This window comes from Ranitomeya variabilis, chromosome 5 (assembly GCF_051348905.1).
Source record: "Ranitomeya variabilis isolate aRanVar5 chromosome 5, aRanVar5.hap1, whole genome shotgun sequence".
NCBI lineage: Eukaryota > Metazoa > Chordata > Amphibia > Anura > Dendrobatidae > Ranitomeya > Ranitomeya variabilis.
Genome location: NC_135236.1, coordinates 315907076 through 315921071, shown reverse-complemented (window position 1 = coordinate 315921071; position 13996 = coordinate 315907076). Strand labels below are relative to the sequence as shown.

General features: G+C 43.6%; 1 protein-coding gene across 1 annotated transcript in view; it reads left to right on the top strand.

The window, feature by feature from the left end:
- FAM107B (family with sequence similarity 107 member B) overlaps positions 1-13996 on the top strand; it is an 81255-nt gene that overhangs the window by 53077 nt on the left and 14182 nt on the right. The window lies entirely within an intron of this gene.

Sequence of the window (13996 nt, the reverse complement as noted above, 5' to 3'; positions counted from 1 at the left end):
TGGCTGGACTGGGTGTGTGATGTAAGGAGCGCATGGCTGAACTGGGTGTGTGATGTAAGGAGCGCATGGCTGGACTGGGGGTGTGTGATGTAAGGAGCGCATGGCTGAACTGGGTGTGTGATGTAAGGAGCGCATGGCTGGACCGGGTGTGTGATGTAAGGAGCGCATGGCTGGACTGGGGGTGTGTGATGTAAGGAGCGCATGGCTGAACTGGGTGTGTGATGTAAGGAGCGCATGGCTGAACTGGGGGTGTGTGATGTAAGGAGCGCATGGCTGAACTGGGGGTGTGTGATGTAAGGAGCGCATGGCTGAACTGGGGGTGTGTGATGTAAGGAGCGCATGGCTGGACTGGGGGTGTGTGATGTAAGGAGCGCATGGCTGGACTGGGTGTGTGATGTAAGGAGCGCATGGCTGGACTGGGGGTGTGTGATGTAAGGAGCGCATGGCTGGACCGGGTGTGTGATGTAAGGAGCGCATGGCTGGACCGGGTGTGTGATGTAAGGAGCGCATGGCTGGACTGGGTGTGTGATGTAAGGAGCGCATGGCTGGACTGGGGGTGTGTGATGTAAGGAGCGCATGGCTGAACTGGGTGTGTGATGTAAGGAGCGCATGGCTGGACCGGGTGTGTGATGTAAGGAGCGCATGGCTGGACTGGGGGTGTGTGATGTAAGGAGCGCATGGCTGAACTGGGTGTGTGATGTAAGGAGCGCATGGCTGAACTGGGGGTGTGTGATGTAAGGAGCGCATGGCTGAACTGGGGGTGTGTGATGTAAGGAGCGCATGGCTGAACTGGGGGTGTGTGATGTAAGGAGCGCATGGCTGGACTGGGGGTGTGTGATGTAAGGAGCGCATGGCTGGACTGGGTGTGTGATGTAAGGAGCGCATGGCTGGACTGGGGGTGTGTGATGTAAGGAGCGCATGGCTGGACCGGGTGTGTGATGTAAGGAGCGCATGGCTGGACCGGGTGTGTGATGTAAGGAGCGCATGGCTGGACTGGGTGTGTGATGTAAGGAGCGCATGGCTGGACTGGGGGTGTGTGATGTAAGGAGCGCATGGCTGAACTGGGTGTGTGATGTAAGGAGCGCATGGCTGGACCGGGTGTGTGATGTAAGGAGCGCATGGCTGGACTGGGCGTGTGATGTAAGGAGCGCATGGCTGGACTGGGGGTGTGTGATGTAAGGAGCGCATGGCTGAACTGGGTGTGTGATGTAAGGAGCGCATGGCTGGACTGGGGGTGTGATGTAAGGAGCGCATGGCTGGACCGGGTGTGTGATGTAAGGAGCGCATGGCTGGACCGGGTGTGTGATGTAAGGAGCGCATGGCTGGACCGGGTGTGTGATGTAAGGAGCGCATGGCTGGACCGGGTGTGTGATGTAAGGAGCGCATGGCTGGACCGGGTGTGTGATGTAAGGAGCGCATGGCTGGACCGGGTGTGTGATGTAAGGAGAGCATGGCTGGACCGGGTGTGTGATGTAAGGAGCGCATGGCTGGACCGGGTGTGTGATGTAAGGAGCGCATGGCTGGACTGGGCGTGTGATGTAAGGAGCGCATGGCTGGACCGGGTGTGTGATGTAAGGAGCGCATGGCTGAACTGGGGGTGTGATGTAAGGAGCGCATGGCTGGACTGGGGGTGTGATGTAAGGAGCGCATGGCTGGACCGGGCGTGTGATGTAAGGAGCGCATGGCTGGACCGGGCGTGTGATGTAAGGAGCGCATGGCTGGACTGGGTGTGTGATGTAAGGAGCGCATGGCTGGACTGGGCGTGTGATGTAAGGAGCGCATGGCTGGACTGGGTGTGTGATGTAAGGAGCGCATGGCTGGACTGGGCGTGTGATGTAAGGAGCGCCTGGCTGGACTGGGCGTGTGATGTAAGGAGCGCATGGCTGGACTGGGTGTGTGATGTAAGGAGCGCATGGCTGAACCGGGTGTGTGATGTAAGGAGCAGCTGGAACAGTAGGAGTCAGGGGATCCAAGAGATCCAAACAATGCAGGATAGGGACTATTTATCACATATCATAATAACCCTTATTATCCTGTGTATGCTACAAATCGCGTCCTCTCCACCTGATGGGGTCGTTGTGGCGGATCTTGTATCTTTTACTATCTGTATACTTTACAACTGCACTATGACATACAGACAGTAATTTTTTTTTCTTTCCCTTCTGCACATTTGGCTCTTATTTTACTTTAGACCTATACGTTACATATAGTCACACATAATGCAATCTAATATGAGGCTGTATTAGCCAGAACGCCATCTTCTCAGAATATTGCCAATTGAATTCTCTTCTATTACAAAACCATATGTTTTTTTTTTTTCTTTATGGGGATAATCACACAGCCACATCGGTGTGATGTAACAACGACATGTGCTCGAGTACAGCGCTCGGCATTTCCTGCCAGCCCCAGATACATTGAAAGGAGTGTCAGTGTGCATACTCAGCCGGCATCCTATCCACACTGCAAACCCAGAGCACCTATTGAAGATTGCAGGGTCCCAATGAAAATTTATTTTTTCTTGTTTAGTAAAAACCTAGAACTGAAACAGGACTCATTCTTTTTCTCATTACTGTGCGTACGAAACAATATCCAGTACTTGGAAAGTGTGGGGATTAGAAGAAATAGTCGTATCCCCCCCCATCAGAGATCCACTCTGGCCTTTTGCATGTTCTGTGTCTGTGAAATGGAGCCGTCAGTAGGAAGGTTGTTATGCTGTTTGCAACATATCTGAAACCTTGTGGTTACAATTTCCTTCCTTCAGTTGGGACACTGATCTGTTTGGTAGTATCTCGATGATCTGTACACTAGTTTCCTTTTCCTGTAATACTGCTGGTCTTAATTAAAAAAAAAAAAAAAATGCTTTTAAATGTCTCAAATCCAGATTGGTGTTTTATATATAAGGATCAAGCAGGTTTTTTTTTTTACTTTTCTGTATTGTTTCATTTCTATCCGTTAGATAGTCGTGTACATGTGGGGAGATATGGAGTTACTAGATGTGACATACCAATAAATAAATGACTAGCACAGTTCCACATTTCTCTTCATGCTCTATAATGGCTGGCATTTATGTATGCCAATAATTTTGAGTAGAAAATGTAATGTGTAAATTGGCCATTAAAAAAAGAAAAAAAAAAAAAAGGCAAAACAAGAATTTATGTAGTTCTTGCCCTATGGATGGATATTAGCAGTGAGAAAGCGCAGTGGTATTCTGTGATCACAAAATGCTATGATCTGCGGAAGTAGAATAACTTCACGATTTGTATAATTTCTATCATCTGGTTGTTGACTGCGTAATTATTGGTTTTATTCCCTTGCTTATATATGTACAGTGAGGGAAATAAGTATTTGATCCCTTGCTGATTTTGTAAGTTTGCCCAATGACAAAGACATGAACAGTCTGTAATTTTAAGGGTAGGTTAATTTTAACATTGAGAGATAAAAAATATCAAAAATAAAATCCAGAAAATCACATTGTATAAATTATATACATTTATTAGCATTTTGCAGTGAGGTATTTGATCCCCTACCAACCATTAAGAGTTCTGGCTCCTACAGACCAGTTAGACGCTCCTAATCAACTTGTTACCTGCATTAAAGACACCTGTCTTACATAGTCACCTTTATAAAAGACTCCTGTCCACAGACTCAATCAGTCAGACTCTAACCTCTACAACATGGGCAAGACCAAAGAGCTTTATAAGGATTTCAGAGAATAAGATCATAGACCTGCACAAAGCTGGAATGGGCTACAAAACAATAAGTAAGATGCTGGGTGAAAAGTAGACAACTGTTGGTGCAATAGTAAGAAAATGGAAGAAATACAAAATGGCTGTCAATCGACCGATTTGGGGCACCATTCAAAATCTCACCTCGTGGGGTATGCTTGATCATGAGGAATGTGAGAGATCAGCCTAAAACTACATGGGGGGGAACTTATTAATGATCTCAAGGCATCTGGGACCAATGTCACCAAGAAAACATTGATAACATTACGCCGTAAAGGTTTAAAATCCTGCAGTGCCCGCAGGGTCTCTTTGCTCAAGAAGGCACATGCACAGGCCCATCTGAAGTTTTCCAGTGAACACCTGTATGATTCTGTGAGTGATTGGGAGAAGGTTCTTTGGTCAGATGAGACAAAAATTGAGGTCTTTGGCATAAACTCAACTCGCCATGTTTGGAGGAAGAGAATTGCTGCCTATGACCCAAAAATCACCGTCCCTGCTGTCAAGCATGGAGGTGGAAACATTATGTTTTGGGGTGTTTCTTTGCTAAGGGCACAGGACTATTTCACCTCACCAGGACATTGGGTTGTGGCTGGGTCTTCCAGCAAGACAATGACCCAAAACATACAGCCAAGGCAACAAAGGAGCAGCTCTAAAAGAAGCACATTAAGGTCATGGAGTGGCCTTGACAGTCTCCAGACCTTAATCCCGTAAAAAACTTATGGAGGCAGTTGAAGCTCCGAGTTGCCAAGCAATAGCCTCATAATCTTAATGATTTAGAGCTGATCTGCAAAGAGGAGTGGACCAAAATTCCTCCTGACATGCACAAACCTCATGATCAACTACAAAAAACGTCTGACTGCTGTGCTTGCCAACAAGGGTTTTGCCACCAAGTATTGAGTCTTGTTTGCCAGAGGGATCAAATACTTCTCACTGCAAAATGCTAATGTATATAATTTATACAATGTGATTTTTCTGGATTTTATTTTTGATATTCTATCTCTCAATGTTAAAATTAACCTACCCTTAAAATTATAGGCTGTTCATGTCTTTATCAGTGAGAAAACTAACAGAATCAGCAAGGGGTCAAATAATTATTTACTTCACTGTGCATTTCATAAACATGGACTACAAGGATTACAAACTGAACAGAAACCTGAACCTCGCTGAATGTTTTATGCTAAAAAAAAAAATTGTTTATTATGTACACTATTTTCCTTAGTGGGTACATCTTGGAAGCAATTCATATACTCTACTGAATTCTTAGCGGTTTTGGCCTTATGTGCACCTGTGTCAGTAGATCAATTAGGCTACATTCCCACAATGAGCTTTTAGTTCTTTTTTGACAATGTATATTTTTTTTAGCTGCATCAAAAGCACAGAATCTTATTGTTCCAGCAAGGTGGATGGGATTTCTAGTAATCTCATGCCCACTGTGCTTTTATTTTTATATTTTTTTCAGTGTAAACTCGCCTGTGATACGTGTTTCAAATCCACAACATGTCAATTTCTCTTGCGCGTACTCTGAATTGTCTGTGTGGATTCTTACCATAGTCTTATATTAGATGCGGAAAATCTGCAGGTAAAAAACACAATACGTAGACTCATCAGAAACGCTTGTAATCCACACCTAAGTGTATCAATAATGTTTTGTCAAAGCCAAATACCAGGAAATATTAAAACAAAGCAGCCATATTAAAAGAATGACACCAACAAATAGAGACAAAATACATAGCGTCAAAAACATGATAAAAACATGTTAACCAAAACGCAATGAAAAACCGCAAGTAACCTAATGTAAATACATTAAGGCATTGTTTACTTTCTCACAATGTAAGGGCATTGAGTTGGTAGGGAATTTTTTTACTTTTACACACATCACTAATTTTATACTGTACGAATACGAACACCAAGGCTCATGTGAGGACACCAAGGCATTTTGCTTTAACCCCTTTCCGACATCAGGCGTACATTTATGCCGATGTCTAACTCCCTCTCTTTCATGTGGGCTATGGCGATGAGCTCACAGCTTTCTCGGCACATATCAGCTGTTTTGAATAGCTGACATGTGCCCAAAATAGCCGCCGGTGGAATCGCGATTCCCCCGCAGCTATTAACCCATTAAATGCCGCTGACAGCAGCATTTAACAAGCGCTTCCAGCAGTCACACTGGAAATCCACCCACCGGTGACTCGTCACGTGATCGCGAGTCACCGGTGTGTTGGCATGACAACCGGAGGTCTCCTGGAGACCTCTGGCTGTCAGTGCCAGCTTGCTGTGAGCGCCACCCAATGATCGGTGCTCATAGCAAGTGAGTAAACCTGCTATGTAGTGGCGATCTGATCATCACCTCTATGAAACAGAGTCGATCGGGTTATGGCAGCTTCGAGTCTCCCATGGAGACTATTGAAGCATGCCAGAAAAATTTTTTTTTTTTAAGAAATATAAAAGTTCAAATCACCCCTCTTTCGTCCCATTCAAAATAAAACCTTAAAAAAAAATCAAACATGCACATATTTGGAATCGCCGCATTCAGAATCGCCGAAACAATCAATATAAAAAAGGATTAACCTGATCGCTAAATGGCGTAGCGAGAAAAAAGTCAAAATGCCAGAACTGGTTTTTTTTTGGTCGCCGCGACATTGCATTAAAATGCAATAACTGTCGATCAAAAGAACGTATCTGCACTAGTGATGAGCGAGTATACTCATTGCTCGGGTGATCTCCGAGTATTTGTTAGTGTTTGGAGATTGTTTTCATCGCCGCAGTTGAATTATTTACAGCTATTAGCCAGTGAGTACATGTGGGGGTTGCCTGGTTGCTAGGGAATCCCCACATGTACTCAAGCTGTCTAGTAGCCCTAAATTAATTAATGAAAACTTAATCTCCGAACACTAACAAATACTCGGAGACCACCCAAGCGCGCTCGGGAAAACCCAAGCAACGTGTATATTCGCTCATCACTAATCTGCACCAAAATGGTATCATTAAAAATGCCAGCTCGGCATGCAAAAAAATAAGCCCTCTCCAAACCTGAGATCACAAAAAATGGAGATGCTATGGGTATCGGAAAATGGCGCAAATTTATTTATTTATTTATTTTTTTTTTACAAAGTTTGGCATTTTTTTTCACCACATAGATAAAAAAGAACCTAGACATGTTTGGTGTCTATGAACTCGTAATGACCTGGAGAATCAGGTCAGTTTTAGCATTTAGTGAACCTAGTACATTTTCCCATTTTCTAGTACAGGACATGGTAAAATCAATGGTGTCGTCGAAAAGTACAACTCGTCCCGCAAAAAATAAGCTCTCACATGGCCATATCGATGGAAAAATAAAAGTTATGGCTCTGGGAAGGGGAGTGAAAAACGAAAACGCAAAACCAAAAAAAGCTTTGGGGGTGTAGGTGTCTTGAGAAAATGACAAAAATTAATGGGTTTCACATCCTGCTGTACCTAGTATGTTTTTTTTTTCACTAAATTGTTGCAAAAGCTGAAAGCAACATTTTTTGCCCCTACGCTCTGCTTTATATAGGTGAAGAAACTCTGCAAGTGACATGTAGTTAAAAAAAAAAAAAAAAGCAGAAAAAAATTGGCGAGTGCATGAGAGTTCTGAAATCTTAGCTTTTTTTCCTGGTACCATTTAAAAAAAAAAAAAAAGCTTTAAATTTGCATTGAAAAACAGCAAAAATGTAACTTGTGAAAATAGCCTAAGATGAAGATTAATGTTGCACTTTTTTTTCCAGTAAAGTGATGCACAACATTGATGTGGAAATTGATGAACCATATTATTTTCAAAGGGGGTCCATCAGGTGTCTTTTGTGTTCGTTATTTCTTCCAAGAATTTTCTGTTCCATTATAGGAATCTATATATATATATAATTGTCTAGGGGGTAATTGTCAAGGGGTACTTCCGTCTTTCTGTCTGTCTTTCTGTCGGCAACTTCCGTCACGGAAATCCCGCGTCGCTGATTGGTTGCGCCAGCTACCTGTCATGGCTGCCGCGACCAATCAGCGACAGCCACAGTCCGATTAGTCCCTCCCTACTCCCCTGCAGTCACTGCCCGGCGCCCGCTCCATACTCCCCGCAGTCACTGCCCGGCGCCCACTCCATACTCCCTGCAGTCACTGCCCGGCGCCCGCTCCATACTCCCCTCACTGCTCACACAGGGTTAATCCCAGCGGTAACGGACCGCGCTATGCCGCAGGTAACGTTACCGCTGCTATTAACCCTGTGTGTCCCCAACTTTTTACTATTGATGCTGCCTATGCGGCATCAATAGTAAAACAAATCTAATGTTAAAACTAATAATTTAAAAAAAAAAAACCTGCTATACTCACCCTCCATAGTCCGATGATGCGCTCGCGCCTTCCGCCAGCTTCCGGTCCCAGAGATGCATTGCGAAATTACCCAGAAGACTTAGTGGTCTCGCGAGACCGCTAAGTCTTCTGGGTAATTTCGCAATGCATCCTGGGAACGGAAGATGGCAGCAGCCACGCGCACATCGCCAGAGCGCCGTTGGTGAGTATGTAACTATATTTTTTATTTTAATTCTTTTTATTTTTTAACAGGGAAGTGGTGCCCACACTGCTAAATACTACGTGGGCTGCGTTATACACTACATGGCTGCTATATACTACGTGGGCAGTACTATATACAGTACTACATGGCTGCTATATACTACGTGGGCAGTACTATATACAGTACTACATGGCTGCTATATACTACGTGGGCAGTACTATATACAGTACTACATGGCTGCTATATACTACGTGGGCAGTACTATATACAGTACTACATGGCTGCTATATACTACGTGGGCAGTACTATATACAGTACTACATGGCTGCTATATACTACGTGGGCAGTACTATCTACTACATGGCTGCTATATACTATGTGGGCAGTACTATCTACTACATGGCTGCTATATACTATGTGGGCAGTACTATATACTACATGGCTGCTATATACTACATGGGCAGTACTATCTACTACATGGCTGCTATATACTATGTGGGCAGTACTATATACTACATGGCTGCTATATACTACGTGGGCAGTACTATATACAGTACTACATGGCTGCTATATACTACGTGGGCAGTACTATATACAGTACTACATGGCTGCTATATACTACGTGGGCAGTACTATATACAGTACTACATGGCTGCTATATACTACGTGGGCAGTACTATATACTACATGGCTGCTATATACTACGTGGGCAGTACTATATACAGTACTACATGGCTGCTATATACTACGTGGGCAGTACTATATACAGTACTACATGGCTGCTATATACTACGTGGGCAGTACTATATACAGTACTACATGGCTGCTATATACTACGTGGGCAGTACTATATACAGTACTACATGGCTGCTATATACTACGTGGGCAGTACTATATACAGTACTACATGGCTGCTATATACTACGTGGGCAGTACTATATACAGTACTACATGGCTGCTATATACTACGTGGGCAGTACTATATACAGTACTACATGGCTGCTATATACTACGTGGGCAGTACTATATACAGTACTACATGGCTGCTATATACTACGTGGGCAGTACTATCTACTACATGGCTGCTATATACTATGTGGGCAGTACTATCTACTACATGGCTGCTATATACTATGTGGGCAGTACTATATACTACATGGCTGCTATATACTACATGGGCAGTACTATCTACTACATGGCTGCTATATACTATGTGGGCAGTACTATATACTACATGGCTGCTATATACTACGTGGGCAGTACTATATACAGTACTACATGGCTGCTATATACTACGTGGGCAGTACTATCTACTACATGGCTGCTATATACTATGTGGGCAGTACTATATACTACATGGCTGCTATATACTATGTGGGCAGTACTATATACTACATGGCTGCTATATACTACGTGGGCAGTACTATATACAGTACTACATGGCTGCTATATACTACGTGGGCAGTACTATCTACTACATGGCTGCTATATACTATGTGGGCAGTACTATATACTACATGGCTGCTATATACTACGTAGGCAGTACTATATACTACATGGCTGCTATATACTATGTGGGCAGTACTATATACTACATGGCTGCTATATACTACGTGGGCAGTACTATATACTACATGGCTGCTATATACTATGTGGGCAGTACTATATACTACATGGCTGCTATATACTATGTGGGCAGTACTATCTACTACATGGCTGCTATATACTATGTGGGCAGTACTATATACTACATGGCTGCTATATACTACGTGGGCAGTACTATATACTACATGGCTGCTATATACTATGTGGGCAGTACTATATACTACATGGCTGCTATATACTACGTGGGCAGTACTATATACAGTACTACATGGCTGCTATATACTATGTGGGCAGTACTATCTACTACATGGCTGCTATATACTATGTGGGCAGTACTATATACTACATGGCTGCTATATACTACGTAGGCAGTACTATATACTACATGGCTGCTATATACTATGTGGGCAGTACTATATACTACATGGCTGCTATATACTACGTGGGCAGTACTATATACTACATGGCTGCTATATACTACGTGGGCAGTACTATATACTACATGGCTGCTATATACTACGTGGGCAGTACTATATACTACATGGCTGCTATATACTACGTGGGCAGTGTGAGATACTGCGTTGGCTGCGTTACATACTATGTGGCCTGTGCTATATACTACGTGGCTGCTATATACTGCGTGGCCTGTGTTATATAGTATGTGGGCTGTGTTATATACTGTTTGTCTATAAAGGCACGGATGATTGACCTCGTGGAGACCAAAACATCCAACACTGCGGAGACACCATCACGTGTTTCTCAACGCAGTGATCCAGAACACTGCCCCCAAATATGCAAATGCAAGTAGAGGAGCTGCGGAGACACCATCACGTGTTTCTCAATGCAGGCAGTGAATAGCCAGGCCTTTCCCCGGGAAGGAACAACCAAGGGAAGGGCAGCATCCAATAAAGGAAAACATCCAATAAAGGAAAACCACCTATGCCAAGCATGGTATCCATCCACAGACAGCTGTTTCGGGGTTTTTGCCCCTCATCAGTGTGGAGTAGGAAACTGGCTATCAGGAGCAGTGCCTAGTAGAAAGACTATAAAGGCACGGATGATTGACCTCGTGGAGACCAAAACATCCAACACTGCGGAGACACCATCACGTGTTTCTCAACGCAGTGATCCAGAACACTGCCCCCAAATATGCAAATGCAAGTAGAGGAGCTGCGGAGACATCATCACGTGTTTCTCAACGCAGGTAGTGAATAGCCAGGCCTTTCCCCGGGAAGGAACAACCAAGGGAAGGGCAGCCTCCAATAAAGGAAAACATCCAATAAAGGAAAACCACCTATGCCAAGCATGGTATCCATCCACAGACAGCTGTTTCGGGGTTTTTGCTCCTCATCAGTGTGGAGTAGGAAACTGGCTATCAGGAGCAGTGCCTAGTAGAAAGACTATAAAGGCACGGATGATTGACCTCGTGGAGACCAAAACATCCAACACTGCGGAGACACCATCACGTGTTTCTCAACGCAGTGATCCAGAACACTGCCCCCAAATATGCAAATGCAAGTAGAGGAGCTGCGGAGACATCATCACGTGTTTCTCAACGCAGGCAGTGAATAGCCAGGCCTTTCCCCGGGAAGGAACAACCAAGGGAAGGGCAGCCTCCAATAAAGGAAAACATCCAATAAAGGAAAACCACCTATGCCAAGCATGGTATCCATCCACAGACAGCTGTTTCGGGGTTTTTGCCCCTCATCAGTGTGGAGTAGGAAACTGGCTATCAGGAGCAGTGCCTGTTTGGGCTGTGTTATATATTGAGTGGCCTGTATTAACGCATTGGGTATTCTACGATATGTATGTATATAGCAGCCACATACTATATAGCAAAGGCCACGTACTATTTTTCTGCTATATACTACATGGCTCCTATATACTACGTGGCCTGTGCTATATACTATGTGGCTGCTATATACATACATATTCTAGAATACCCGATGCGTTAGAATCGGGCCACCATCTAGTATCAAAATAATTTCTAACACATGAATCTAACCTGAATATTACTCTGAAATACTTAAACTTGTATCTTTTTGTACAATATTATTGAGTTCATCCTATAACCTAAGGCGTTTCCTCTTCTTTTTTTTTTTTTTTTTTTTTATCCCATTTCTTTAGTTTATTTATTTGGTTAATTTAATTTCCTTAGGTTTGCACACTTACTGTCATCACAATCCTAATTGATTTGACGTTAGTAATGTCGGTGCTTTTCCCCAGCCCTAGTCATTATGTAACTTCCTTTCTGGCTCCCTGTTTGCAGAAGAATGTTCTGAAGTTACTATTACCGATGGACATTCCATATAACTGATTCATCACAATGCGCTCGTCTCCTGTCTGGATTGTCCTTTGTTTCCAGAAAGTAAAAATCCAACTATTCATCAATTCCTGTAGGAATACGAGTGCCTGTATATGAGCATTCCTCACATTTGTATGGATATTTAGAAGTCCTATGAAGTAAATGATGGTTCATCAGTAGGTGTGTAGTGAAGGTCCTTCAGATGAGACTTTTTACTGCCAGACCAAGAGTGTTGTGGTGTGTTCCTAATAAAAAGTTTTGTGTGTAGAAGTTGTGTAGTGTACGAATACCTGAATAATGTGGACAGTCTAACGCCACAGCATGCAGAGATGTTCAGCAATCTGGTATAATGCAGTATTGGAAGATTTTAGATCATTTAGAGTAGCAAGCTGCATATGTGTATTACTTGGGTTTGAAGCTGCAACCCTAAGCTTTAAATCGACCCTTAAATAAGTAGGCAGTGGCCAGTGTGTTGTCAGTAGCTGAGTTTTATCCTTTCAGCGCTGCCTACTGATATATACGTTCCCCATTGAATCAAAATTATACAGTATTACATGAACAATATTTGCATCCTATGGAGTTTCCCCTTACCGTCTCAGTAATGTCTTCAGCAGATAGTCGCTGATTGGGGGACACGAATGACCTCAGTGGTGAACGTGTTAAAAGGGTTGTCTAAGACTTTGATATTATTGACCTATACTGAGGATAGTTCATCAATACATCAATATCAGATTGCCAGTCCAACTGCTGTCATTCCCACCAATTTAGGTATTAGTAGGTTTTTGCAGCGGCCAAAATTGAATATTCTACAGAGCAGAGCACCACAGCCCTGTATGGTGATAGTGGGTGCTGCAGCTCCCTTTATAGTTGATGGCAGCTGATCTGCATTGCCTTAAAACAACTACTCATAATACAAAGTGGTTCCTTACACGGTTTACTTCTAGGCAACATTTAACCTGCTAACACCTGTTCGATGGATGAGTTGACAGGAGCTGGACCTGCCAGTCTGATACTGTTGACCCATCTTAAGGATAGTTCCTTAATATCAAAACACTTTTTTAAGAATTGATTAGTGGGGGTGCTGCGTGTCAGACCCATATCAATGGGATGTTGATAACCCATCCTAAAAAAAAAAAAAGGGAATCTAAAGAGTTCTGGAAAGTCTCTTTAAAGATAAAGCCTCTGTTGTCATGACCAAATGGGGGAGACGTATCAAAAATAGAGCTCAGGAGAAGAGGAGGCCCATAGCACCCAACTAGATTTCACGTCTCAAATTTTCACACCCTGTAGTTCCCTGCTACATATGAAAGTCTGTGTTTTGTATGCTAATGAGTCTCATCTAGGAGTCCAACTGCACAATCTCTGGTCCTGGGGATACACAGGCTTTATGGCAGTTTATTATGAGGACCAGTGTTGGACTGGGGTGGCAGGGGCCCACCAATAACATTGACTTTAGGGGGGCCCACTTTTCACTTGCATGCAAATATTATACTACATTCGTTCCCAAATTTCCCTATATCTCTATATAATAATAAACTGGGTAGCGTGGATAATGAATGATGAGATGCTGCTTTTTTCTGTACAGAGCAAATCAAGTGAATTATGCCAAATACTGCCCATACAGTGGGGTTGGGGGGCCCAGATCTACACAGCGGCCCACCGGGGGATTACCCTGTTACCCTGTGGGCCAGTCCGAGCCTGATGAGGACCCCTGGAAACTGTTTCTTAAGCAGTCTGTGCATTATTGTGGCTCGTGGCTGCTCTCTAAATATTTCCTTTAGGCTCCCTTTGTACCAAACCATATCTAGATGAAAATGCAGGGTTATTAAATGTGTTTTTCCT